A 27779-nucleotide genomic window follows, 5' to 3' on the forward strand; every position below is an offset into this window, starting at 1 on the left:
TCCAGCTTGAATCATAGTTCTTGTTGACAATGAAAATAATAAAGACACACACAGAAAGAAGCTGTTCCCTTTTCCTTTCCTCCCCCAGACCAGAGATGTAGGGAGGGTAGGGGGAAGGCCCCTGCTGGAGGTAGTGGAGTCTCTGTCATCTTCCAGGAGATCCTGGGCCGTGAGAGAGCGGATGGTTGGGAGAGCCTGGGGGCTGGCCCCTGCGAGGAGGGAGGGTGGAGTTGTCTGTGGAAACTGGAGGGAGTTGGGGTGAAGCCTGGTAGAAGGTGAGGAGAGGTGGCAGGTCCCACAGCCCTGCGGCAGGGGAGGCGAGGTGGGGCCGGGAGTGGGGGTGAGATTGGCATCTGAGCCAGCCAGTCCTCTGGTGACTGGGAACAGGGGTTTGGTGTGATTTGGTCCATGTTGTACCCCTAGCACCTAGAAGAGAGCCTCGAATATAGTGGCTGCTCAATAAATCTTTGTGGAATGGATGAGAGAATGAGATTGAGCCCCCATCGTGTGCCCAGAAACGCGGACACAAAAAAATGCTCTGTCTACCGTCTCTACCCTGCAGGTGCTTCACCAGCTGACACCCAGGGGCCTCGCCCACAGGTCCACAAGGTGCTGAGCCCTCTGCCTCTGCCTTGTCTCCCTCCCCGCACAGTGATCCAGGCCCAGCCTCCTTCTGGTGTGGGGCTCACAGTCTGTTCCTCCCCACAGAGAGTCTGCCAGCACCTCCCCCAACCCCCCTTCCCGAGTTCTACCAGTGGGTCTGTGGGGTGGGGCTCCGGTTTGTTTTCTCCTGTTTGCCAAGGGAAGTCACAGCCTGTCCTTTGCCTTGTTTATAATTGCTTTGAGGACAGCACCTGCCGCGGCCCCCCACAGTCCCTGAGGGGTGCAGAGTGGCCAGGAGGTGACACACTATACTGTCCACCCCCTGCTGCCTCTTGTCCCCTCCCGGCTCTAGCCAGGTGCACTTTCTGCTGCCTTGCCAGGACGGCGCTGGCTGGCCTTGCTTTGGGGCTAATTGGAGCCGTAGAGCTGGGGGCCTTAGAGGGCAGCTGGCGCTGCCCCCATGTTGTCGAGAGGAGGGGCCCGAGGCCCAGGGATTCAGCAGCACAAGGCCTTCAGTGTCAACAGGCATGTACTGAGCATATCAGAGGTACCTGGCACTGGGCTGGCCAAGCAGGGTGGGTGGGAACAAGATCACAGCTTCTCCCACAAAGCGCCGATGGCCTAGCCAGGGAATCTTAGTAACCAGAGGGCAGAGGGGGCAGAATGCGAGAAGCTAGTGTAGACTAATGTACTGAACAACATAAGCGTGGTGATACCTGCCCTTTGCCCTGAAGAGCATTCTCCTTGGGCCTCTTGCTGGCACAGAGACCTTGACTCAGCGTGGTTTAGGCCCTCAGCCCTTTCCACCCTCTGGGCCCCGGGAAGGGCAATTCTACTGCTCCTGGGCCTTCTCACCTGGAGGTCACCTCTGCAGGTTCTGTTCTGGACAAGTCCCTCCTTCCAGGAGGACTAGAGGCTGCTGGAGGCTTTGAAAGGAGGCTCTGAGCCACCCACCTGCCACTTGGAAGCCCTGGGGCCATGGGGAGAGGTGGTGCTGGATCAGGGCTGACAACTCACGCCTCTTTGGACCTGCCTGTAACTGAGCCTCCATGCTTGGGCCTGGAACCTGGGGGTAGTGCCTCTGTTCCCCCCACCTCCAGAACCTTCTTTTTTGTTTGTTTGGAGACAGGGTCTCGCTGTGTTACCCAGGCTGGAGTGCAGTGGCACAATCATGGCTCACTATAGCCTCAACCTTCTGGGCTCAAGTGATCCTCTTACCTTAGCTTCCCAAGTAGCTAGGACCATAGGCACGTGCCACCACACCTGGCTAATTTAAAAAATATTTTGTAGAGATGCGGTCTCACCATGTTGCCCAGGCTGGTCTCAAACTGCTGGGCTCAAGTGATCCACCCGCCTCAGCCTCCCAAAGTGCTAAGATTACAGGCGTGAGCCACCTCACCTGACCACAAGCCTTTTTCCTCCCCTCCACCCTCCGCCACCCTCTGAGCCTCCATCTAGTTCCACAGCATTTGCAGCCTTGGACTATCTCTCTCCTGCTCTTTGCTCTCCTTCTCTCCTTCATCTTTATTTCCTTCTCTGCCACCTTCCTTCTTTCAATGTGTTCAAAGGATGACTGGGGACTGCCCCACCAGTACCTTTCTCATAGTGAGCCTCCAAGTCCTGCTGTCAGGGGCCCAGCGGAATGGTCCACAGTAGGGGGAGGTGGCAGTGAAGGTGCCCAGCCTGATGCAACCCCCTACCCATGGCCAGGAAGGGGTGTGTGGTGGCCGGGACATCCAGGTCGGAGTGGCAGGCAAAAGAGACTAGGGTAGCTGGCTCCTGTGGGTTGAGGGGCAGCCAGCAGCCTGAGCCAGCTGGGGGAAGGAACCCTCTCTAGACAGCCCAAGTATTATCACTACTTCAGACCTTTGCCTAACTATAGGTTGTCATCCACTTCTTTGGATCTAATTATAGTGTTTTGCAAAACTAGGTATGGGAAGAAAATACTATATCTATTTACTTATATCTCACCCTTTTCTTTCTTTTAAAATTGTGAAATATAGCATAGTTGCTTAAAAAAGCATAAACATACACATATAATATAGTAAATAATTATAAAAGTGAAACCCTGGCCGGGTGCAGTGGCTCACGCCTGTAATCCCAACACTTTGGGAGGCTGACGTGGGCCGATCACGAGGTCGGGGTTTGAAAACAGCCTAGCCAACATGGTGAAACCCCGTCTCTACTAAAAATACAAAAATTAGCCGGGTGTGGTGGCATGAGCCTGTAATTCCAGCTATTTGGGAGGCTGAGGCAGGATAATCACTTGAACCCAGGAGGTGTAGGTTGCAGTGAGCCAAGATCGTATCACTGCACTCCAACCTGGGCGACAGAGCAAGACTCTATCTAAAAACAAAAAAAGTGAACCCCTAGGCAACCATCACCCAAGTGAATAAACAACAGAATGTAGCTTGTACACCAAAATCAACTCATGTGCCCTCTACCCCCAGAGGTAACCACTATCCTGACTGTATGATAATCAGCTCCTTGCTTCTTTTATCATGTAACCACCTATGCCTGCATCCCTACGTCGAGTTTAGTTTTGCCTGACTCTGAATTTAATACAGATGGAATGGCACTAGACATCTTCTTTTACATCATGCTTTTCCCACCCAACAGTGTATTTGTGAGAGTCACTCATGTTGTGTGTAACCATAGTCTGTTAATTTTCTTTCTTTTCTTTTTATTATTATTTTTTGAGATGGAGTCTCACTGTGTTGCCCAGGCTAGAGTGCAGTGGAACGATATTGGCTCACTGCAACCTCCACCTCCCTGGCTCAAGCAATTCTCCTGCCTCAGCCTCCCAAGTAGCTGGGATTACAGGTGCCCGCCAACATGCCCAGCTAATTTTTGTATTTTTAGTAGAGTTAGGGTTCTACCATGCTGGCCAGGCTGGTCTTAAACTCCTGCTCTCAGGTCATCCATCCACCTCAGCCTCCCAAAGTGCTGGGATTGCAGGCGTGAGCCACCGGGCCTGGCCTTTAATGTATATTTCAACTTTAGTAAATATTTTGTTAAGTGGCTGTACTACTTTACTCCTTGCTAGTGGCCCATAGAGTTCCTGTTGCTCCTTAGCCTTACCAACACTTGGTCTTTTAGACAGTTTAATTTCTGCCATGATGGTGAGTGTGTAACATGTCTCATCGTGGTGTATTGCATTTTCATTCTCATTTTTTTTTTTTTGAGACAGAGTCTTGCTCTGTTGCCCAGGCTGGAGTGCAGTGGTGCTATCTTGGCTCACTGCAAGCTTCGCCTCCCAGGTTCATACCATTCTCCTGCCTCAGCCTCCCGAGTAGCTGGGACTACAGGCGCCCGCCACCACGCCCAGCTAATTTTTTTTTGTATTTTTAGTAGAGATGGGGTTTCACCGTGTTAGCCAGGATGGTCTCAATCTCCTGACCTAGTGATCCGCCCGCCTCGGCCTCTCAAAGTGCTGGGATTACAGGCGTGAGCCACTGCGCTCGGCTTTCATTCTCATTTTTAAAATATACAATTTTTGGGTATGTTTGCTGACATCTATAATATATTCATGCATCGGGGCATATATGAGCAATTTGTAAGGAAAGAGGCATGTATTGAGGGTGCTCAAAAGTTTTTACTGATAGGAATATATGAGCAAAACAGTTGGAAGATCAGGGTAATATTGAATGCCAGGAAGGGGGTTGGCATGTAGCTTGGGACTTGGAAGGTGATACTGGTCTTGTGGGGAGACCCCCTAAGTGGCAGTGCCTGTTGGGGCTAAGAAGCCTCTTCCCAGAGGGTACTGAACCCACAGAGTACCCGCCACCCTCAGGCCTTCTTGCCTAGCACATCTGGCGGGGGAGGGGGGAGACTGTCAGGCTAGAGCCCTCAGCAGGTGTACCCTTCAATTTGGAATTGGCAGGTGCCCATCTTTTAAGTGCTTCTAGGGCAGTAGTTCTCCACTAGGGGTGATTTTGTCCCCCCAGGGGACATTTGCCAATGTCTGATGATATTGGCCAGGGATACCACTAAACATCTTAAAACGCACAGGACAGCCCCTATAACTAATTATCTGGCCCTGAGTGTCTGGTGTTGAGGTTGAGAAACTGATCTAGGAAAAGAGCCAGGAAACAGATTTGCCATACACTTGCTGCATGGCCTCAAGGAAGTCACTTAAGTGATTTGAGCCTCAGCCTCCTTGGAATCTGGAAAATGGGTAGCAAGGGTTGCTGCCCCTCCCCCCCATGGGGCTCTTGTCAGGATGGGGGAGATGGTGAATGTACAGGCATTTTTGGAGGCGTCCCTGCAAAGGGGCCTTGTGGCTGTTGCGTTCCAGTAGAGCCAGGACTTTTCAGCGCTGGACCTTCTTCCTTGATTGTGTTCCCTGTCCACCAAGCTGGAGGCATCAGGTGACAGCTGTGAGCCTCAGTCCTGGTTCGTGCTGCTGCAGGGGCTGTGGGGTGCTTCCCCCACAGTCCCTGTGGGCCCCAGCCTTTTGATGAGGGCTGCAGAAATGAGGGGTTCTCTGGGAGCCTTGGGGCCCAGGACAAAAGCATTTCCAACTTTGTCCTTAGCTGGATGGGAGTCCAAGGTTGTGGGGGTGATAAGAGGTATTTATCATGTTCCTTATCTGAGGCCCCATTGCAGGTCTCAGGCAGCAAGGAGTGGGAGCCAGAGGTCCTCCTTGGGGGCTGTGCACACCCAGACCTGACTCCTACTCATCCTTTGTGTCCTTTCAGAATTTGCCAGCCCAGGGAGGCCCAGGGTTGGGCCAGAGTCTGGGTCAGTCCTCCCTGGGCCTCTCTGGCCTCCCTGTTCTGGTCTTGCCTCACATTGCTGGCATCTCCTACCTTCTCCAGGAGCCACGGCCTGCCTCATCTCCCCTCTGCTGTCCCCTTCCTTCCTGAAACTTGCACTCATGAAAGGGCCCAGTAAACTCATCCACCCTGAGATGCAGATGACCAAATAGCTTAACTTTTCTTAACAAAGAGTATTCGCTTATCAAAGATGGGAATCCTTTGGCCACCAGAAAGAAGCACTAAGTGAAATCTCTGCCCAGTGTCTTTGGTAGGCTGTTAGAAAAGTGCTGGGGGCTGAGGAACCACCGAACTCGCATGTGTAGCAAGAACAGTTTCTACACAAGTGAAAAGTGTGCGGTGGTGTGGATCCTCCCGGAGCTGCCCAAGGCTCTGCTTGGTCTCAGGCTCCGTGTCAAGTTGGGCTGTAGTTTGTCCTCAACCTGGGTGTCTGGAGGCCCCGGGAAGGCCCAGGGCCAAGGCTGCAAGTGTATGGCCAGTCAGGAAGATGGTGAGCCGTGGGACTTCTGGCTAGAAAGACACATGTCTCTAGGAAGCAGGGCTGGGGTTAGGGTTAGGCCCACCCTGGACCGGTTGGGATTGGGACTCTGGCGAAATTCTTGCTGCTCTGTGTCTCTCCATCTTGGTGCCTAGGGCCCTCTGAGGCCAGGCTGGGGTCGGGGCGGCCGTGAGAGGAGCTCTGTGGGCGCGTGGAGCCGGTCGGGTGAGATTGGAGCAGTCTGTGTTGGGTAGGATGCGGTGTGTGAGAGGCTGTCGGGGCGCAGTTCCCTCTGTGCTGTGAGTAATCCTCGGCCACATTTGCAGCTCCCAGGGGATTGTGCAACTTCCTCTGGGGTGAGGTGCAGGGGGCTGGGTGAGAAACAGCAGCCGCCGGGGAAATGAGGAAACTGGGCCCGGCCTTGGGGCTGGGGAGCGGCCCTGGGCTCCGGCCCCTGGAGGAGCTGAGCATTCCAGGGGCCTCCTTCCAGGGCGCTGCCCTCTCGAAGATATGAAAGCACACACGTGCATGTGTGTGAGCATGTGTGCATGTATGTGTGTGCATGTGTGTGAGCATGTGTGTGTGCATGTGTGTGAGCCTGTGTGCATGTGAGTGTATGCATGTGTGTGAGCATGTATGTGCATGTGTGTGTATGTGAGCCTGTGTGCGTATGAGTGTGTGCATGTGTGTGAGCATGTGTGTGTGCATGTGTGTGTGCCTGTGTGTGCCTGTGTGCATGTGTGTGCATGTGTGAGCATATGTGTGAGGGTGTGCATGTGTGTGAGCATTGTGTGAGCATGTGTGTGAGTGTGTGTGAGCATGTGTGTGTGCATGTGTGTGAGCCTGTGTGCATGTGTGTGTGCATGTGTGAGAGCATTTGTGTGTGTGCATGTGTGTGAGCCTGTATGCGTGTGTGTGTGTATGCATGTGTGTGAGCCTGTGTGCGTGTGTGTGTGCATGTGTGTGGTGTCTTTGGGGAGGTGGGCGGGTAGGGATGAGGCCCCTCAGGCTGCGCTGGCATTGGGATGTCTTTGGGGAGGGGTGGGGGTCTCTGAGCATGGCCAAGGCTGGGGTAGGGGAAAGAATGGGGAGGCAGGTGGCCAAGCTTGGGAGTGCGGGATGGACAGCATGGGAAATCAGGAGTCAGCCAGAGTTGTGCCTCGGTTTCCTCATCTCTCCGGGCTTGTTTCGAGGGTCTAGTGAGAAGGTCATGGGCAGGATGTGCTTAGCATGTCACCGTCCAGGCCACAGTGAATGCCCATTTACATTAGGGGCTAGGAGCATATGCTCTACATCCACCTGCTTGAATCCTGGCCCTGCCGTTTTGCAGTTTCGTGATGCTGGCAAGTTACTTGCCCTCCTGTGCTTCCTCATCTGTAAAATGGAGATGACAGTTATAGTGCCCAGCTTGTGAGTTCTGAAGAGTAAAAGACTTTACTCACGTGAAGTGCTCAGAATAGAGCCTGCCACCCACTAAGCGCCTGCACAGGTTAACATTTCACCAGGACATAGCATGTTTGTGTGCAGATGGCAAAAAGCTGCCCAGGGCTCCTGACGATCATTTTTGATGGTGGAAGTTTGAGCTGGAACTGAGAATGACAGTAAGAGCTCATGTTTACCTGGCCTTATTCCATGTCAGGTACTGTGCCCAGTGCTTCACCTGTGCCAGCCCCTTCACCCTCACAGTCACCCCATGAGGGGGATGCTGCCATCATTCCCATTTTGCAGATGGGGACATGGAGGCACAGAGGCTAGAGTGACTTGCTCCAGGGCAGTGACATCAGTGAGGGAGAATGGCAGAATGGTCCACTCAGCCCACAGGTGGGCCCCTCACCCACATCCCTGCCCCTTTTCTGGGCTCCAATAGAAGTATGGGGGAGGAGGAGGATGGAGGGTCTGCTGGGAGGGGTGTGAGGGCTGGCCTTGCAGCCTGTGGGCTCTGGCCAGGGAGCCCTCTCTTTCCTCTGTGCCATCTCCAATTAAGTAATCAAAGTAACCCACAGCTATAAAGAGTTAAATTAATATAGGGAATGGAACCAGGTGCAGTGGCTCACGCCTGTAATCCCAATACTTTGGGAGGCCGAGGTGGCTGGATCCTCTGAGGTCAGGAGTTCTAGACCAGCCTGGCCAACACGGTGAAACCCCATCTCTACTAAAATACAAAAAAATTAGCTGGGTGTGGTGGCGCACGCCTGTAATCCCAGCTTCTTGGGAGGCTGAGGCGGGAGAACTGCTTGAACCCAGGAGGCGGAGGTTGCAATGAGCCTAGATTGCACCACTGCACTCCTGCCTGGGCAATGGAGGGAGACTCTGCCTCAAAAAAAAAAAAAAAGTAATAATAATATAGGGAATGGCTTATTAGTAGTTGGAGTTGGAAGAGACTTCCTGGGAGAGTGAGCTCCCTGCCAGTGTGTAGTCTTGAGAGAGCGGTTGAAGCCCACTCCCTTTTGGGCATGCGGGTGCGGTGGTTCTGAATATTGCTTCAGATTCACACAGGCCTGGTTTCCAGCTCTGTCTGAGTCACTGTGTGGCCTCAGGCCTCAGTTTCGCCACATTTAAAATGGGGGTGATAGCAGTTCCTATCTCCTAGGGTGATGGTGAGGATGAAATGAGACATCATAGTAACATGCTTAGCACAGGTCTGGCCTGGAGTAAGTGTCTGATCGATGGATGCCATTATTAGGCACCTGTTGTAGAGAGGGCCACACGCCAGGCAGGGAGTTGGGCTGCACAGATATTTTTGGAGGGAGGTTTTTTGAATTGTGGATTAGGGCCACTAATTGGACCCTAATGCAGCCATGAAATCAGTATTAGTGGGTCTCCATGAATATATTTTTTTTAATGAGAAAGAAGAGCTAGAAAATATTCACGTGTATTGCTCAGTATCAGTAAGCATTGTTGTGTAGAACACGTTTCGTGTGTGTGTGTGTGTGTGTGTGTGTGTGTGTGTGTATGTGTGCCTAGTGTCAAATAAAGTATATTTTTCTGTGAGTCATGGTCCAAAACTTTGGTGCCACCGCATCAGAGATTCTGTCCCTCCTGTGCCATGTTTATAGAGCACCTACTGAGTATAAGACGCAGCAGCAGTACTATGGCCAGGGTGCCTCAGCAAACCTCGTGGTCTGACTGGAGAATCAGGGCCCAGGTCTTAGCAAGGTGGCTACCAAGCCTGTGGGTCAGCAGAGGAGTGGTAAGAGAGGGATTCCTGGGCGGTGACCCTGTGTCAGGTGGGGACGATGAGAGGAGGTGGGGTGAATGGTTGGCCTGGGTCCTGGGGGCTGGGGGTTGGAGAGCTACCTGGAAAGGTGGGAGGCTGCTGTCAGTGGAAGGCTGCAGGGCCAGGCCTGGCAGGAGCTGCTCTCTGGAGCAGGGGGTTGGGTGGAGGTTGTCTGGGGGCTCAGGATTATTCAAGAGCATTACATTTATTGTGCACTTTATATCTACGATCATTACATTGTAATATATGATGCAATAATTATACATGGGTGAGGGATGTGCCAGTCTCCCTGGCTGGGGTGGGGTGGGGTAGAGAAGGACTTGGCCTTACTGATGCCCCCTCCCCCAGCTTGCAGGATCTATAGTCACTATGGGTGAGACTCATGTGGGCCTGGCCTGCAACCTGGCTCTCAGCTTGAGCCCTGTCCAGAAGCCAGAAGACTTCCCACTATTTAGATCCCTGCCCTGGCAAGTGCTTGGCCTAGTCAGGGCCTCAGTTTCTCCATCTGTAAAGGAGGCACACTGTCCCCTGAGCAGCCAGCCTCCTGGGTGGTGATGCCCATCTTGTGACCTATTGTGGATGAACCCAGGATGTATGGAGAGCTCTGGGTGGGTTATGATTGTTGTCTTTAAGGCTGGGAGAATTGGGGAAAGTCATGAGGACATCAGCTGCCTGTCTGGAGAGCCCCTGGCCTCCCTACCCTGTGACCTAGGGCAGTGGGAGGAGAAGCCTGTGACCCATGGCAGGCTGGGGATGTCCCCAGCTTTGAGTGCAGGCAGCCCAGTAGGGGCCTCAGAGGACGAGACTCAGCTCTGGCCTGATCTGGGAACCCCCAACCTCTAAAGCTCCACTCATCCTTGAGTACCCTAGGAGTCCCAGCTTGAGGGACTCTGGTGGCAGGTGGAGAGGCAGTAACCCAGGACTGACTGGCAGGGGCCAGTTTCCAGGAGGCTGTGGGTGGCTTCCAACCCACTGAGCACAGAGCCCAGAGGCTCAGGCATGAGCTCCCACAGTAGAATGTGGTGTTTAATGACAGGTCACATATATTGGCACTCCTGTGTGCCAGCGCTGTGCTAAGCACTTTTATATATTTGCAACCTTTATACAATAATCAAATGCAGGTCTTTTTATTATCCCATTTTACAGATGAGGAAACTGGGGCCCAGAGAGGTTAAATCTCTCTCCCAAGGTTACCTAGCTAGTAAGTGAGAGAGCTGGCCTGAGGGCCTGAGTTCTGGATTCAGGATACCAGAGTTCAAATCTGGGTAGTGCCGCTTTCTAGCTGTGGGTCCTCAAACAGTGACTGAATCTCTCTGACCATTGGTTTCTTCCTTTGTGCCTTCCTCAAAGGGTTGTTGTGAGAGCTGTGTGAGGTAATGACTGAGAAGTATGTAGTACACAATAAGGGCTGAATAAATGGGACCTGCTTCATGACCTCTCCTGCATGCCAGTAACTGCCGTGTGACCCTGGGCCGGGTGTCTGGCCTTCTAGGTCTCAGTCTCCTCAGTTGTGTGACACAGGGTACTGACCCCTTCCTTGATCCTCTCAATAGCGTTGTTGAGGATGTTGGGTGGGTCCTGAAGGAGACCTTCAGTGAAATAGAAGTGCTAGACCAGTGGTCCCCAACCTTTTTGGCACCAGGGACTGGTTTCATGGAAGATGGTTTTTCCACGGATGCACAGCAGGGGAGGGTTTCAGGATGATTCGAGAGCATTACGTTTATTGTGCACTTTATTTCTATTATTATTACATTGTAATATATGATGAAATAATTATACAACTCACCATAATGTAGAATCAGTGGGAGCCCTGAACTTGTTTTCCTGCCACTAGACGGTCCCATCTGGGGGTGACAGGAGACAGTGACAGGTCATCAGACATTAGATTCTCCTAAGGAGCATGCAACCTAGATCCCTCATATGCACAGTGCACAACAGGGTTTGCACTGCTATGAGAATCCAGTGCCACCGCTGATCTGACAGGAGGTGGAGCTCAAGTGGTAATGTGAGTGATGGGGAGTGGCTGCAAATACAGACGAAACTTCGCTCACCTGCCTGCCTGCCCGCCACTCACCTCCTGCTGTGTGGTCTGGTTCCTAACAGGCCGTGGATTAGTATGGGTCTGTGGCCTGGGGACTGGGGACCCCTGTGCTCCAGAGCTCTCAGGAATTCTTTAGGGTTTGCAGCTAACCGCAGGTCCCGACGGATTGTGTCTGGGCCTGCTTCAGGCTTTCATGTTTCCTGTTGGCCCCTGCAGGCATTTCAGTTGGTGGCTCCACATCTATTCCAGGGTTTCCCAAGATGTTTTCTGTGGAAAGGTTTAGAGGTCAAGCAGGCACAGGAGACTGTAAGTCAAAGGGAAAAAAAAAAGAAAAATAGGGGTTGGGGGAAGGGAGAGATGCTAGTCAATGGGTACAAAACCTCAATTAAACAGGGGGAATAAGTGTTTTTCCTTGAGATGTATTGTGCGGCATGGTGAGTACAGTAAGTAATAATGTATTGTGTATTTCAAAATCATTTAAGAGTTAATTTTAAATGTTCTTGGCTGGGTGTGGTGGCTTATGCTTATACCAACACTTTGGGAGACCGAGGCGGGAGGCTTGCTTGAGCCCAGGAGTTTGAGACCAGCCTGGGCAACATGGTGAAACCCGTTTCTACAAACAAAAAAATACAAAAATTAGCCGGATGTGATGATGCATGCTTGGAGTTCCAGCTATGGGAGAGGCTGAGGTGGGAGGATCAATTGAACCTGGGAGGTTGAAGCTGCAGTGAGCTGTGATCATGCCATTGCACTCTAGCCTGGGTGACATAGCGAGACCCTGTCTCCAAAACACACACACACACACACATACACACACAAAAAAAAAACCCAAAATAAAAATTCAAATGTTCTTACCACCCAAAATGACAAGAATTTGAGGTGATGTCTATGTTAATTAACTTGATTTAATTATTCCACATGGTGCACATAAATCATAGCATCACCTTGTACTCCATAAATATATGCAACTACACAAAACCCCAAATGGGTTTCTTTGCTGTAGGACTTGTCAGAACCTTTGATGTGCTAATTTTTGTTGTACATCTCCAATATGTGGTCATGGTACACTCTAGGGTATCTCAAAGGCCTGGTGTTTAAAGCCCCATTTTCCAGATAGAGAAACTAAGACCTGGAATGAAACTTAGGAAGGGATTTTCCCAGGTTATGCAGTTACCTGTAACAGAGTTAGGGCCAGACTCCTTGCTCCTGACTCCGTGGCCAGTGCTCTGCCCAGGACGCCTCTTCCTCTTCCTTCTTCCTTTGTCCTCAGAGAAGTGTTGTGTGTGCTGCTGCTGCTTTCCTGAGAGCTCCTTACCTTTTTCTGGCCCCCTCCCGCTGGCTTCCAGCATTAGAGGGTGTCTGTTTCCTTCTAGGCATTGCTCTGAGATGGAGCTATGCCTAGTTTATGGCTGCTGGGAGATCCTTCCCAGACTAATAGATGGCAATAAGGCTTCATCCCAGCTGCAGGGCCCCTAGCAAGTTAGTTCCATTTCCTGAGCCGCATTCTCCTCAATTGTATAATGAAGCTCATTGTCCTGTCTGTCTTCTGGAGTTTTTGAGAAGTTCAGCTCTGATATGAACGTGCTCTGTAATTTTCAATTCATATGCAGATATGGGATCCATGAGTCTGACAGTTTTTATAATTTCTGGAGGCAAAGAGGACATGGGAAAAGGAGGCCCTGGCTGTGGGAGCTAGCATGGTTGGGCTGTAAAGTTCTGATCCCTTCCCCTGGCCACAGTTGGTGTCTGCCCTCCAGTGTACTGCTGCCCCTCTCTGCTCTCAGTTCCCCTGAACATGTCTGAAGTGGGCCAGTCTAGCTGACTCGAGGGACCCATGTCACAGGTGAGATATGAAATGAAGCACAAACTTCAAGCTGGGGGCCCTGTTTTCCTGGTTTCCTGCTGGGAGTTGGTGTTAGAGTGGGGAAACAACTCAAGTGACTTGGCGCCTCAGGGCAGCTGTGCCTGGAGCAGGGAGTCCCCACCAGCTTCTGCCCAGCCCTTTGATGCCCCTGCCCTTCATGGGGGGTGACCGGTCACCTGGTTTGTGATGTAGGGTGCATGCGGGCATGCCAGTGCCTCCATCAACACAGCAGTTAGCGTCGAAATGCTCCAGGTCTTCTGCTGGCTGTGGGGGACTCCGAGTGACGGGCCAGGGGGTAGGCCAGGCCGGGTTGGGAGGTGGGAGGAGGTGGTGGCTCCCTGGCAGACAGTGTCCTCTCCTGAAGGGCTGTTTGCCCAAGTTATTCTTAGCACAGACTCATTATAGAGTCTATTTTTAGCCCTGTTTCTAAGTGTTGCCAACATCTGGGGCAGCCAGCACTGAAGGGGGTGGGGGTGGCAGGGGTTACTCCTTTGGACATTTCTGGGGACTGGAGCCTCTGGCAGGAGAGTAAGGACAGAGTCTTCTACTTCCTGCACCTGCCACAGCTTGAAGCTGGGCATGCAGTAGGTGTCCTGTTCATGCTTGTGCGTTGATTGCTCTCCCAGGATCTCATCCTTCCAGCTCTAGCTCCTGTGAGTGGGTGGGAGAGGGGGTGGTGGTACCACAGCTGGAGAGGATGAGCTGAAGGTGCTCCTCAGATAGGCTTTCCACATCCACCCCTCAGGGGTCCAGTTGGCCTCTGACCCCTGCAGAGAGGCCTCACAGGAGGGAGGCAAGCCCCCAACCGAGGGTGCTTGTGACAGCTACCACTGAAGGAGGAGCCAGCAGACATTATCGGGAGGGGATGTAGCACTGGGGTGAGACTGCCTGGGATTGAATCCTAGCTGTGTAAACTTGGGCAACTCATCAACCTCTGTATGCCTCAGTTTCCTCCTCTGTGAGATGGAGATGGGAGTGTAGTGTTGTGGGTTTAAGTAAGATAATACTGTGTGAACTGCCTAAGTGGAAAGTGCTGTATAATAGAGAGGTGGTGGTATTAGTAGCAATGGTGGTGCTATATTACTGAGAAGCTCTGTATGTGACATCCTGTTGGGGTGAGTTGGGTAGGAGACTTAGCACTTTTCTTTGAGTGAGATGAGGCTTGCAGTGGGGCTCAGAGGAAGTGGTTATAGCCTGGCATCATGACAGTGGGGATGTCTGCAAGGCTGCAGTGGGGGTCAAGAGCTGTGTGTTGGGTTGGAATCTGGGCTTTGCCGCTCACAGGTTGGGTGACCTTGGATGAATCAGTTAATCTTTCTGAACGCCCGTTTCTTTATGTATAAGAAAGAGATGATAATACCTGGGCCATAGGCATGATGTACGTGGAGCATTTTGCCCTGTACTGGGAGCATGGGAGGACCTGAATCCGTGATACTTTTTTTTTTTTTTTTTTTTGCCTTAATTGAGACAGAGTCTCACTCTGTCGCCCAGGCTGGAGTGCAGAGGCATGATCTCGGCTCACCGCAACCTCCACCTCCTGGGTTCAAGTGATTCTCCTGCCTCAGCCTCCCGAGTAGCTGGCATTACAGGCATGCACCACCGCACCTGGCTAATTTTTGTATTTTTAGTAGAGATGGGATTTCACCTTGTTGGTCAAGCTGGTCTCAAACTGCTGACCTCAGGTGATCCGCCCACCTCAGCCTCCCAAAGTGCTGGGATGACAGGCGTGAACCACTGCGCCTGGTCCATGATAATTTTTTGGGAGTGGGGGTGTTACTGTGTCCCTTTCCCATGTGCAGGATGGGGTCCTGTTGTCTTGAGAGTCGGGAACAGCTTGGCCTGGAAGTCGGGAGGGCCAGGGCTGTGGTCCTAGCTCTCCCTGAGCTGTGTGGTCCGCACACACTCCCTGCTTCCTCCAGGCTTCCGCAACGTGGAGAGGTCAGAGAAAACTGTGGTTTCAGATTCTTCCTCACAATCCCAGAAGGTGCCTTGTATACTCTCTGGGAGCGTGGGGGAGGCCCTGGTTGGAGGCCAGGTGGGGTGATCCTCCCCACTCCCCACGCTGCTCTCCTGCTCCTCATACTGACGCCAGGTGCTCCATGGAGCTGCTTCATCCTCATGTTTTACATATGAAGGGTCCAGGCCGACTTTGTCTGAAAATGGGAGTTCTGCTGCTAAAATCAACCTGGGACTTTCTGGTAGGTGACTCCCAGGCTCCTTGTCGTCTGACGTTTTGTGCCCTCTGACTTGGCATGGACTCCCAACCTGTACATCAGGGTCTGGAGTGCTGTGCTCACTGGATTCCCTGAGGGCTGGAGTCCCTCAGGGTGTGGAGCACAGAGGAGGCTGCCTCCAGGGCCTCTCTGGGGCTGGGCTGCCACTCAAGGGTAGAGCTTCCGGCGCTGCCCCAGTCTCCCTGCACCCTCAGGATGGGGGTCCCCTGAAACGACAGTCCATCTCAGAAGCAGTCTCTCACAGGAGGGAGGGGTGATATGGGCAGAAAGGCCCTGCCACAGTCCTGGCATGTAGTAAGTGCTCAAGAAATATTTGAAATGAATGAATGAAATGGTACCAGCAAGGCCGCACCTCTGATGTAGTGGTGAAACTTTCCCTGCGTCCCTTTTCTTCCTTCTCCCCCTGCTCCCTCTTCCCCATCCTCTGCTTTGTCTGACCAGCCTTAAACTACCCAAGCCTGGGTTCCAGATTCAGCCTTATTCATAATCTAGAACAAAGACACTTCCCCAATGTAAGTTACAGTTTGTTCATCTGGAAAATAAGCACAATATGCTCAGGTTCTGAAGGCCCTTTGGTTCTCACCGTCTCTTTGCTCAGGGCATGGGGGTGATTGCTCAGGGTAGGGGTGGTAGAAGCACATGCATACGCACACACATGCACACGTGCACACACGCACGCACATGCACACACACGCACACACGCACACGTGCACACACATGCACACACACACGCACACACGCGCACGCACACACACACGCACACGCACGCACACACACGCACACACGCACGCACACACACACGCACACACGCACACACACACACACACGCACACACACGCACACGCACACACACACACACGCACACACGCACGCACACGCACACACGCACGCACACGCACGCACACACGCACACGCACGCACACGCGCACACGCACACGCACACACACGCACACACACACACGCACACACACACAGGACTCAGTGCAGTGGTCTTGGCTGGGAAAGGTCCTTGCCTTCTGACCAGGAAGGAGCCCTCGGAGCTGAGGTGCTCCCAGACTCAGCACTGTTTGGGGCCTACGGGATGTGGTGTGGCCCGCTCTAGCTCAGGCTGGGGGGTTCCTGTGTGTGTTAGGGGATGGGTGGCCATTCAACTGTGTCCACTGGGCTGGGCCGTCACTGTGACTTTGTGTATGACCTTCAGGGAGTGAGGGGGCGTGCATCAGGGCGCCTATCTGTGTCGTTATGACTGGTCGTGAGGGAGGGTGCCACATGTCTAGCCAGCCGGGGAGCAGGGCCAGTTAGCTCCTGTTCCTAGGTGCCTCCTGGCTCTGGGGACAATAGAAAGTGATTCATGCAAAGGGGCCCTCCCTGTTTTGGCCACAACCTGAGGAGTAAGGTGGCCTGGCTGTCTGCCTTTCTCTGCTGCCCACCAGGTACCCAAGTTCTCCCCTCCTTCCTTGCCTCAGACCCCATTTCTCCCTGGGGGTAGGTGGCTGCCCTTCCCCGCAGCCTGACACCCTCTCAGAGACAAACAGAGGAGTGGGCTGCGCATGCCTATAGCTATAAGAGTGAGTCAGTGTAGGGACCGGAGGGCATCAAGTCCCTCTGCTTCCTGCAGCCAGGCGATCCCTGCACCAGAGGAAGTGGCCCGATGAGGCCTGGGCTGGGACGCTATGGTCAGCACTGATACCAGCTGAGTGGCTTTCCAGCTTAAGAAGACCTGCCAGGGATGGGAGAGGACAAGCTCCACCTGCCCACCACTCGCCTTGCCATCCTGGCTACAGCCGGCTGGTGACTCATTCCCCTGGGGACTGAGCCAGCTCCTCTCCTGGGGTACCCCAGCACCCTGGTGCAGGCTGGGTGGCCAGGAGTCCTGGGTGCTTCAGAAAACCTGTGCTGAGCCCAGGGCCCTGGTAAGCTGGGGAGGGAGGACTGAGGCCCTCTGTATGGGGTGGGGGTCGCAGCCAGACTTCTCTTGCTCCTTTTCCTGGCCCCCGCAGACTTCACCCTCCCTCTGGCCACAGAGGAGGCTGCAACCCCAGATTACGTAATGGGTCCAAAATGCCTGGCAAGCAAGCAGCCCAGCCAGTGGCTAGACGCAGGAGTCCCCATTCCCCAGTACCTGCCACCAGGGCAAGTTCCCATTCCCTTCCTGGGCTGGGTGGGAGAGTGGGTGGTGCTCGCTCACCCCTGGAAAGAGCTGTGCTGCCTGGGAGGGGGTGGGGAGGCTTTCTCCAGAGACAGGAATTCTTGGCCTGACCCCAGATGCCAGCCTGCCCAGCTCCACTCCAGAGTAACGCTGGGTGCACACACAGCCCCATTGTGTGCCTGGGCCCCGTGCCTGCCCAGGGCCTGGCACCGGCTCTATCAACAGCAGTGGCTCCGTCAGCTCCTCAGCAGCCCCTGCCAGTGCTTGAGCCCTTGGGCCCCTGGTGAGGAGGAAGAGGGAGGACTAGTGATTAAGGGTATGAGTCCTGGGTGGGGTACCAGGACCTTTTTGGATACTATCAACTATGAGAGACAAGAGCAGGGAGACTTAGCCCCATTCCCCGAGGAGGAAACTGAGGCCCTGAGATGCTTCAGTAACTTGTCCAAGGCCTCATGGCTTGTGAAAGGCAGAGCTGGGGTTGGAGCCGAGAGCTGTAGCTGAGCCCCTTACTGTGCTTATCACCCAATCCCAGACCAGGACTCAGGAGAAGGCATGGTGCCCTCTTTCCACAGCCCCACCTTGGGGAGCCTCTTTCTGGAAAATACATGTCCCCAGGGTGGAAGAGGACCCTGCGACTGTAGGATTTGGAGTCCTGTGTGCTTGTGAGAAGCATGGGGGTTCATTTTCAAGGATGGTGCTGGTGGCCACACAGGCAGAGCAGGTTTCCAGAGCTGGAGGACAGGCTCTGTGCCTCAGTTTCCCTGCTCTACCCACACTGTACATCCACTGTGCCTTCTGGGAGGGGATAGGAATATTGAGGTGAGGTGTGGCCAGGGCTGGGGACTAGACCCCCACACCTGAGCTCTACAGGCTGGTGTGAAGCCCCCTTCACCAACCCAGAACCCCACTTCACCAACCCAGAACCCCACTCAATGCCTCTTGATGCTTCTGTTCTAAGTTGGGTCTGAGTCGCCCACCTCCTCAGCTTTCCCAGCCTGAAGAGGCCTCTGAGCTGGGTGAGCCTGCCAAGGTGGTAGCCCAGCTCAGTGCCATGAAGGCCCTGCCTCTACCACAGGCCCATGTTCCTCCACCCCCCTGCCAAGGTGAGGGTGCCCAGACGTGACCCTTTTGGGGCCTGCCCTGTGTTTTACTTTCCAGGCTAGGCTTATTCACTCCGAGAGGCTTGATCCCCCTGGGGCTGGGGGGAGCTGAAGGGCTCTTCCGTTCTCCAATAGCCCACCCTTTTGCTCCCCTGTCTGTCCTGGGCATGAAGCCTGGGCTCCCTCCTTCTACGCCACCTTGGCCCTCTTAGCAAGGGACAGGGAATTCTGCAGTGACTGCAGGATTGTGAAATGCCAGGGCTGGACCTTGGGGACAGGCGGGGAAAGAGTGATGCTGGAAGGGGACACTGAGACCATGTCCCTTCATACCCCACATGGGAGGTCTGTCTCCTCCATTCTGCTGGCGCTCATTTTCCTGCGTGTATACCATTCCCACCCACCAGTCAGCATACCTTCACCCAAGGCCACAGCGGTGGGGACGTTGAGCCCAGAGGACCATGTCCAAGTGTCCTCTACCTGGAGCCTGTGTGGGAGAGGAGGAAACCAAGGGACAGCCCTCAAGGAGTTCACACTGCAGCTGAGAAAACCAGACAGGCGACTTCTTTGTAGCTGTTTCTCATTTGTAAAATGAGTACAGTAGTATTTCCTACTTCCTAGTGTCATTGGGAAGGCCAAATGAGTTAATACATGATAAAGCTGAGGGCCTGGCACCGGCTCTATCATGACTTTAGAAGCCACCCTTGATAGACGGTTTTACAACTCAATACAAGTTTTAGTAGTATCCATAGTGGTGGAAGAAATACAATATATGATATCAGATAATGATGTTTTTTCCCAGCTGGATTGTAAGAACCATAGGGCAGGGGCTGTCTTATTCATCCTTGTATTCCTGTGTCAGACACAGAACCAGGCTTGGAACAGGGTAAGTAATTGTTCCCAAATGGTGATCAGAGGTGGGTGAAGTCAGGGTGTGCTGCCTGCAGGAGGAGGAGACCCTGGAGCAGGGCTTCCAGAGAGAAGTTGGATAATCTGTGGGAGAGGAACTGGGGGAGGGTCTGGGGGCCCAAATTGGGTGGGGGTGAGAAAGCAAGGAGGTCCCCTTGGCTGCACCCAGTGCTTGTTTAAGGAGAGGGATCCTGCATGCTTTGGAGGCCCAACTAGAGCGCTTGGACTTTATCTGGTGGGTAGTGGAGAGCAATTGGGGGTGATGGAGCAGGAAAACGATCTTTCTATGTTGCTCAGTCAATTTAATTTTTTTTTTTTTTTTTTTTTTTTTTTTTTTTGCGACAGAGTCTTGCTGTCTCCCAGGCTGGAGTGCAGTGGCGCGATTTTGGCTCATTGCAAGCTCCACCTTCCGGGTTCACGCCATTCTCCTGCCTCAGCCTCCCAAGTAGCTGGGACTACAGGCACCCGCCACCGCACCCGGCTAATTTTTTTTGTATTTTTTAGTAGAGATAGGGTTTCACCATGTTAGCCAGGATGGTCTCGATCTCCTGACCTCGTGATCCGCCCACCTCAGCCTCCCAAAGTGCTGGGATTACAGGCGTGAGCCACCACACCCAGCCTATTTCATTTTGTTTTTGCTTCCTTGTTCTCTGAGGACTATTTTCTTTCTTCATTTCTCCGAAGACAATAAATCCTCTCTGCTTTTCAGTCTCTTCTTTCTGATCCCTAGTCACCCCTGTCCCAAATCGCTGTGTTCTGTTCTTGGCTTCTTCTCCTTGGCCATCCTGGCCTGTTCTCCCTGCTGTGCTTTCGCCTGGCTTCCCCTTCCTTTACCTGATCCCTGACCCACCTTCTCTGGAATAGGAGTTGGGTGGAGTTCGACTTGCTGAGAGATGGGTACTGGCATGGCGTGACCACATGGTGGGAGCTGGCATGAAGGCACCTGAGCCAGGAGGATATCTTCTATTCTGACGTAACCGTATACATCCTTCAGCGAATGACCCTGCCCCAATTATGTGGCTAAGGCCCATTAGAAGGATCTTACTTTATATTTGTCAACCTGTTTAATGAAAATGTAGATTTCCAAAATAGATAAATTAGGAAGTGATGGGATCTTGTTTTCTTGTTTATAAATTTAGTGGAAAGATCAGCACTTTGGGAGGCCAAGGCAGAAGAATTGCTTGAGGCCAGGAGTTCAAGACTAGCCTGGGCAACATAATGAGACCCCCATCTCTACAAAAATTAAAAACAATTAGTGGGGTGTATTGTCACACACCTGTGGTCTCAGCTACTTGGGAGGCTGAGGTGGGAGGATTGTTTGAGCCTGGGAAGGTGAAGTGGCAGTGAGATGTGATTGCACCACTGCAGTCCAGCCTGGATGACAGAGTGAGACCCTGTCTCAAAAATAAAAATAAAAAATAAATTTAGTGGAAAGGAATATTGAACCAGATGAGAACAATGCAGACAACTAGTGCCTTTTTCATCTCCTTTTAAACATCCATCCATCCATGCATACATCTATCCATTATATCCACCTTTTTATTCATTATATCCATCCATCCATTCATCTACCCATTATTATATCCACCTTTTCATCTGTCCACCCATCCATTTATGCATGCATCCATTATATCCATCCATCCATCCATCCATCCATCCACCCACCATTATATCTATCTTTTCATGCGTCCACCCATCCATTTATGCGTGCATCCATTATATTCATCCATCCATTACATACGTGCATCCATCAAATATTTATTGAGCACCTATCCTGTGCCAGGTACTACATTAGATACTTTACGTTTAATCCTTACAGAAATTCTCCAGGATGGATATTGTCCTCATTTTACACATGAGGATACCGAGACCCTGGGAAGTTAAGTAAGTTGATGAAGGTCACACAGCTAGAAAGTGACAGATCTGGGATTCAGCTCAACTAGGTTCAAAGCACACTCTCTGAGCGTTTAATCAAATGGCCTCTCTTGGTGTCACCAGTGCCTAGTTCTAAGTGTGGAACATAACAGCTGTGTTATCGAATGAACGGGCATGCCAAGGTTCTGGAATGCTGGATCTCTATAACTCTATCCTAGGAGCAGCCTAGGGGCAGAAGGCAATGCTGGGCTTCTAGTCCTGTTGGCATTTGCTACCAGCAACCTAATGTTGCCATCACTACCCCCGGTATGGAGGTTTCTTCTCCATGCAACTTGCAACTCTGGCAAGTCCTGTTTTCTTCTCTCCACCTTCCCAGCTCTCCCTTTGAGGACCGGGTCTTACCTTCTGCCAAGTGGGGAAGTTCCAAGTACACATTTGACCATTGCATCCAGCTTGACCAGTCTCCCCAGTGACTGAGTCTTACATGCCTGCCTCTCTCCTTCCCTGCAGGGTGGGCCAGCTTGGATTACTCTGACCCTTTTATTGGCCCTTATTTCTAAGTTTCAGAGCTAGCTGTTCAATGCCAGGTCATAACTGCCTCCTCGGGGCCCATTGGCTGAGGCAAGGATGCGAGTGCAGTTTATTTGGGAGGCTCCCCCAGGTAGCACCAGTGGTAGAGTAGTATTCGTGAGACAGGAAGGGAAGGAAGCTGATAAAATGTGTGCGAAGGAGCAAGGTGACTGGGCACCTGAGGCTCACTGCCATTGGAGGCCTCTGCAGAATATGCTTTAGAGTTCCCCAGTCAAGTGATAGGGGTCTTTGACTAAGGGGTGGTGGGGAAGGGAGGGTGCTAACTTCATTGGCTCAGGCACCAATTCAGGTGCTGGCACCCGGAAGTCCTAAGGTGGGCACTTTTGACATCGTGAGGGCCCAGAGCATGTGGCTAAGCCCTGATAGCTTTTGCCACCTCACCAAGCCCAGTCCTAGGGGTCTGCCAAGCCCCCTTCCCACATCTCCCTTTTTATATCCAAGAGGCTTCCCCAGGCATACTCTTCCCCAGTTGCCGGTTCCACGCTCACTGTGTTTCACAGATACTTAAGGAGCATCTACAAGGTGCCATGGACAAAAAGAGGAAGCTGTCAGGATGCCTCCAGGTGCTCACAGCAGAGGAAAGTGACCTGTGTGACTGAGACGCCTGCCATGTGCCAGACACTGGCTCGCCCTTCCCAGGCCTTGTGCAAGGCCAGCAACGCCCCCGTGTCATGGCATCCTCTCCTAGAGGGAGGTACAGACGTGCTGGGTGCCACAGAGCCTAGAGCCATCTTCCACTTCCCTCCCAACTCTAGCATCCTGAGACTGTGATTGTAGTGGTTTTTCGGACTTCCTTTTCCTTTCTCTCACTGCCCCTGCCTCTTCCCCTAGCCCCATGGCTGCCACGTGGCTGCCTTTTAGTCAGCCGGGAACTCAGCCTCTTAGTAACCTCCCTCTGTGTCTCTGTCAAGAACAGAATGCAATTCAGGGACATTTTGGTGGAGGACTCATTTAGTGCAGTGGCATACCTGTTTGCCCTGGCACAGGCTCTGTCATGCCTACTTCCCGGAGAGGAGCCTTCTCCCCCTGGGCTCCACCTGTTCCCATCCCCAGACCTCCCAGCTTCAGGCTACACGTCTCACACCCTACAGGGCTGAGGGAATGGGAAGAATTAAAAGAGGGAAGTGGCGTGTAGGTAAGACCTTCTGGGGTGGGGGCTAGGGGAAGGGAAGGAGATGGGGATGGGGTAGGGGCTGGGCCTGGCGGTGTTCTCCCGCTGGAGACGTGGTCCCGGGCCACAGGCATGCGTGCCAAGTCACAGCCCCTCTGACTTCTTCCTCTAGCCGCCAGCCCCAGCCTTTCCCCTTGATGTTTCATTTCCAAACCAAGTTTGCTCTGGGTGCATGTGCCGGGGTGGCAGGGGCAGGAGTGTGTCTGCCTGTGCCATTCCCTACCCTGTGGGCAGGCCCAGCCATGGCAGCCTGAGTCTCTCACCTCCCCACTCCACCACTGGGATAGGAAGGTGGCTGCACTCACTCCAGGCAGGTGTGTTGTTGGGAGGAGAACAGAGAGGATGGGTTCAGGCATTGGAAGGTGGGGTTTATGTCTCAGGTTTGAGCTCAAACATCTTGGGTCCAGGGAGAAGGTATAAGGCAGCCACTGCCTGAGTCTCACCACTATGGGGGAAAGAAGAGCAGCTCTGAGCCTTGGGGCTGGGCAGGCAGGAGGGCATGGAGCCCAAATGAGTGGAAGAGAATGCTGAAGGGAGAGCGGACTTCCCAGTGCTCCTCCCCCCACTCCACCACACGCAGAGTTCAAGGCACCTGACTCCTCGCTCTGTCCTGGTAAAGGCAAAGTGCTTCTTCTGGTGTTTAAGGACAGGAAAAGGGCTGGAAGTGTGTGTGTGTGAATTTTGCTTCCTGTTTCTTTCATACCTGGGTGTGGGTGGGGGGGAGATGTGGGCAGGTGGGGGGCAGCTCACTCACTCCATCCGGCGGTCGGGTAGCTTGGTGGGCTGTTGGAATGTTGCCGTAGGAGGCCATTTCTCCTCTGGCTGGGGGAGATGGTGGCTTCCAGATCAGGTCTCCTCTGGCTCCCTGACAGAGATGGGGTGCGGATGCCAGCTGGAGCGCACATGACAGGGCAGGGGCAAAGCTGAGTTCTGGGTCTAGGGCAGCTGACAGCATTTGGGAATCCTGGGGTAGGCCCAGGGCTGGGATAGGATTCAGGCACGGGAGCCCCCTGGACTTTGTGTCCCTGTTAGCTCTTCCCAGAAGCCCAACTCTTGGGCAGGACAGGGGATAAGGGTGGTTGGGGGTGGGTGTAGGTGTGTGTTATGAGGGGAGAAGAGCCCCCACTGAGTTCCTGGGCCGCTGCCTGTGCTGTCTAGTGGCCTCTGCCAGCACTGGCTGCCCCGTCCTGCCCCCACCAGGCGTGACTCAGATCGAAAGCAGAAGCTGCCAGACACTGAGCAGGGTGAAGTGAGGCAGAACCAACTGTGCTATTTTGGAACCTGGTTAATTCCCCCTTCTGCCCCCAACCTCCCTGCTCTCAGGGCTCGCATACCCTCCTGCTGTCTGGCCCTTTAGCTTACTCAAGGGGACAGTTGGGGCAGGCCTTGGTTTCCCCTGGCATGGATGTGGAGGGCCATGCTGAGGTCCCTCCTTGCTAGGCCCCTCTCCGTGGCCAGAGGTGCTGGATTCTGGGGACCGGCACTCTGGGGTCGGGGAGGAAAGAGCGCCCTCTTCTGGTGGGAACTCGTGGGCAGGGAGGCCCTGGTGAGATGACGGTCACCAGGCCTGGCACCCACTTTCCCCCTGCCCATCTTTGGCCGCTCTCAGGCCAGCTGTCAGCTGCCTCTCCCAGGGGTGTGAACTGACGAGAGCTTCAGGTGGGAGCCTCTCCCGGCAGTGAATCTGAGGGGTTGGGAGGGATTTCCGGACCCAGAGGGAAGATATTTTGGGGCTGAGGGCCTTTCCAGAACCCATGAAGTCACACACTGTGCTGCGGCCAGACTGACCCTCCCTAGTTGATGGTTCTTTTTTGGACATCCTAGGCCTGCTTGGGGTTCTGGCCCCACGATTTAGGGTTTCTTTGGAGCCCATCTGAGCCTGGGGGGCCCTGTGATGGTGGAAGAGGTCCAGCCTGCGGTGGTGAAAGAGGTCAGTGGGTGTGTGTTTCTGAGCTGAAAATGGGTGTGGAGTTGAGAGCTGTCACCTCTTCACGGATAGGGTGGATGAGCGTCCCTGGCCCTTCAGAAGCTGTGTGGTTGGGGAGAGGATGGGCTTTATAGCTGTCCCGTGTGAGTGTGCATGGGAGTGGGCACAGGCTCTGCGGTACGGCTGCCTCTCAGGGAACCCTGAGGTCAGAGCTCCACTCTGCTGATTACCCCCGAGCAACCTGGTGAGGAAGATGTTGGTGTACTGGGGGAGAGGGGGAGTCAGCAGGCAGGTGACCAATTAAAATTTGGGTCCTTGCCAACCTCAGGTGAGCAGGACTTGGGTTTCTCATTGCTCAGAAGGAGCTGGGGTTTAGGCAAGTGGGAGGCAGAGGCAGAGCCCTGTAGAGGAGCCAGTGGGCTCCTAGACCTGCTGTGGGAGCCTCCCCACTCCCAGGCCTCCTGTGGAGCACACAGGCCCAGGCACACACTATCCCAAAGGCTGTCTGCTCTCTTCTGGAGCCGCTCTTTGGGCAGACAGGCAAGTCCTGGTGCAGTGTGTGTGATGGTGAGTGTGTATGTGTGGACAGTGGTTTGTGTATAAGAGGTGGCGTGTGCATGAATGAGAGTGTCTCATATGGTTTGTCTGGGCTGCTTTTCCACTGGTAACCATCTCAGCTCTGAAGCTGTTTCCCCATAGACCTGGATTATTTTCCCCTCCTGCACGGGCCAGAGCCCCAGCACTGAGTGAGCCAGAGCCCACCTGCAGCTTTGCATTCTGGCCTCCGCCTTGGCTCTTGAGCCTGAGAATCAGCCTGCTCAGCGTCCCTGTGGGGCTCAGAAGGGCCCTACCTGTCCTTTAAAATAGCTCTGTGCTTCCACCAGGGGCCTGTGCTTCCCTGCTGTGTCCTCCCACCCACCACCAATTTTCATGCTTGGAACCAGAGAACTAAGTCCCCAGAAGACAACAAAGTTTCTTTAATGTGCCCACACATCTCCCAGGGCAGTTTGTTAAAACGCAGATTCTGACTCAGTGGGTCTGGGCGGGGCCTGAGAGTCTGTTTCTAACCAGCAAACAGGACATGTGATGCCTTAAGAGGCCCTCTCCCATCTAAGGCCCTCACTGTCCAGCCAGATGGTCAGCGGTCACCCAGGCAGCGAGCTAGTACTCACAGACCACCTCCAAGGTGCTAGGCACATCACATACTTCAGTTCCATTTACCCCCTCACTGACTCTGAGGAAGGTGGCATTACTGCCATCCTGTTGTACAGATGGGGAAACTGAGGCTCTGAGAGGTTAAGCACCTGCCACAAAGCTGACAAATGGCAAAGCCAGATTTGAATTCTGGTCTATCAGGGTCCAGAGCACATTCGTGATCCACTAAGCCCGGCTGTCTTCCAGAGGGCGGACTTGGGACAGATGATGTGGTGGCGGTGGAGGCAGGGGAACTGAGGCTCTGTTGGGGAACTGCAAGGGTAGTCCTGGGTGGTTCTGGGTGGAAAGAATGTCTTGAGGGGAAGGAGGGTTGAATGGGAGTAGTTCTAGAGGAAACAAGAGCTGAGGGGAGGCTGGCGTCCTGCCCCCACCTGCTTAGCCAAGGGCCCCTTCAGTAATGGGCTCAAGACCCCCTACCTGGCTCCCCTGGCACTTTCCAGACAGACTCTCCACAGGGGCACCCAGCACGCTGTGGGGAGACCAGGTGCCCCAGTTCCGCTCCTACCAACTGTGTGACCTTGGGCAAGTTTTCAGCCCCCTCTGTAAAATAGGGATTTGTGAATGCCTCCATCATGGTGGATGGAGCTGTTGTGAGGATTAAATCAGTAACACATATCAACGCAGAACAGCGCCTGGTGCAGAGCAAGCACTCAGTGTGCACAGTACTAATGCCTCTTGGTTTGCACCTGAGAGAAAACAGGCCGCCTTCTAGGAATTTAATGCAGTTGTCCGTGCTCATAGGTGTTTCTTCCCCCATTCCTCTCTCCAGTGTCGTCTTCTGTTTAGGAAGACCTGGTTACTTCATTTGTACAGTGGTCATTTCCAAAGTACTCAGAAGCAGGTTCGACTCTTAAAACAAAGCCAGGGAATCGTTCTTTACAGCAGACCAGCCACACGGAGGCTGGGGTGGCTGGGGCCAGGCTGGGGCAGCAGGTGATGAAGGAGCAGGGGCAGGAGCCAGGCACTGGTGGGGTCGGAGTGCTCTGAGGACTCTGGGCCTGGGGCAGGGAGGGCTGAGGCAGGGGTGGCTTAGGTACTGGGGCCCTAAGAGCCATTATTAGCCAACTCAGGATAGATGCAGGGAGTCCTGGGCCTGTGACTGGGTTTGGGACCAGGAGCCAGAAGCTGCTCTGCATGTGCCCGCTGTGTGGTGCCCGGCTGTGCTCATTGTGCCTGCCTCTTCTCACACTTGGAGTCAACGAGCCTTCCCTGCCCTCAGCAGCTGGCAGCTAGCAGAAGACGCTGGAGTGTGGATTCTTTTCTCCTGAGGAGATGGAAAAGCAAAGGCTGGATCCTAAGGCTGCCATGGCTCTGGAGAGGGAGCTCCCGAATGCCGGGGCAGCCAGCACGTGGGACAGTGAAACTGGTGCCTGGCTCTCCCCCTCCCAGCCCCGCAGGCCGATCCCACCAGACCAGCCCTGCACACATCCATGCTGCCAGAGCCATCAGCACACCAGGCAGACGGCGGGGAGCCTATGAGAGGTCCCACACAGCCTCTGCTGTTATTTGTGAGAGCCTTGAGGCCCAGAGAGGGACAGGACTTGCTCAAGGTCACGCAGCTGGGTGGTGCATACCGATGCAGGTCTTCCAGTCCCACTCTGGCCTTAGGTAGGCTTTTGTGCTGGGCCCG

The 27779-nt window shown here is 53.6% G+C and overlaps 1 protein-coding gene across 9 annotated transcripts in view; it reads left to right on the top strand.

Moving 5' to 3' along the window:
• TFEB (transcription factor EB) overlaps positions 1 to 27779 on the top strand; it is a 53934-nt gene that overhangs the window by 7178 nt on the left and 18977 nt on the right. Inside the window, exons 1-2 of one of the 9 annotated variants that reach the window (XM_077998346.1) lie at positions 24305 to 24666; positions 24832 to 24937. The gene's annotated coding sequence lies outside the window, so the exon portion shown is untranslated. 9 annotated transcript variants of the gene reach the window in all.

This window comes from Macaca mulatta, chromosome 4, assembly GCF_049350105.2.
Source record: "Macaca mulatta isolate MMU2019108-1 chromosome 4, T2T-MMU8v2.0, whole genome shotgun sequence".
NCBI classification, from domain to species: Eukaryota; Metazoa; Chordata; class Mammalia; order Primates; family Cercopithecidae; genus Macaca; species Macaca mulatta.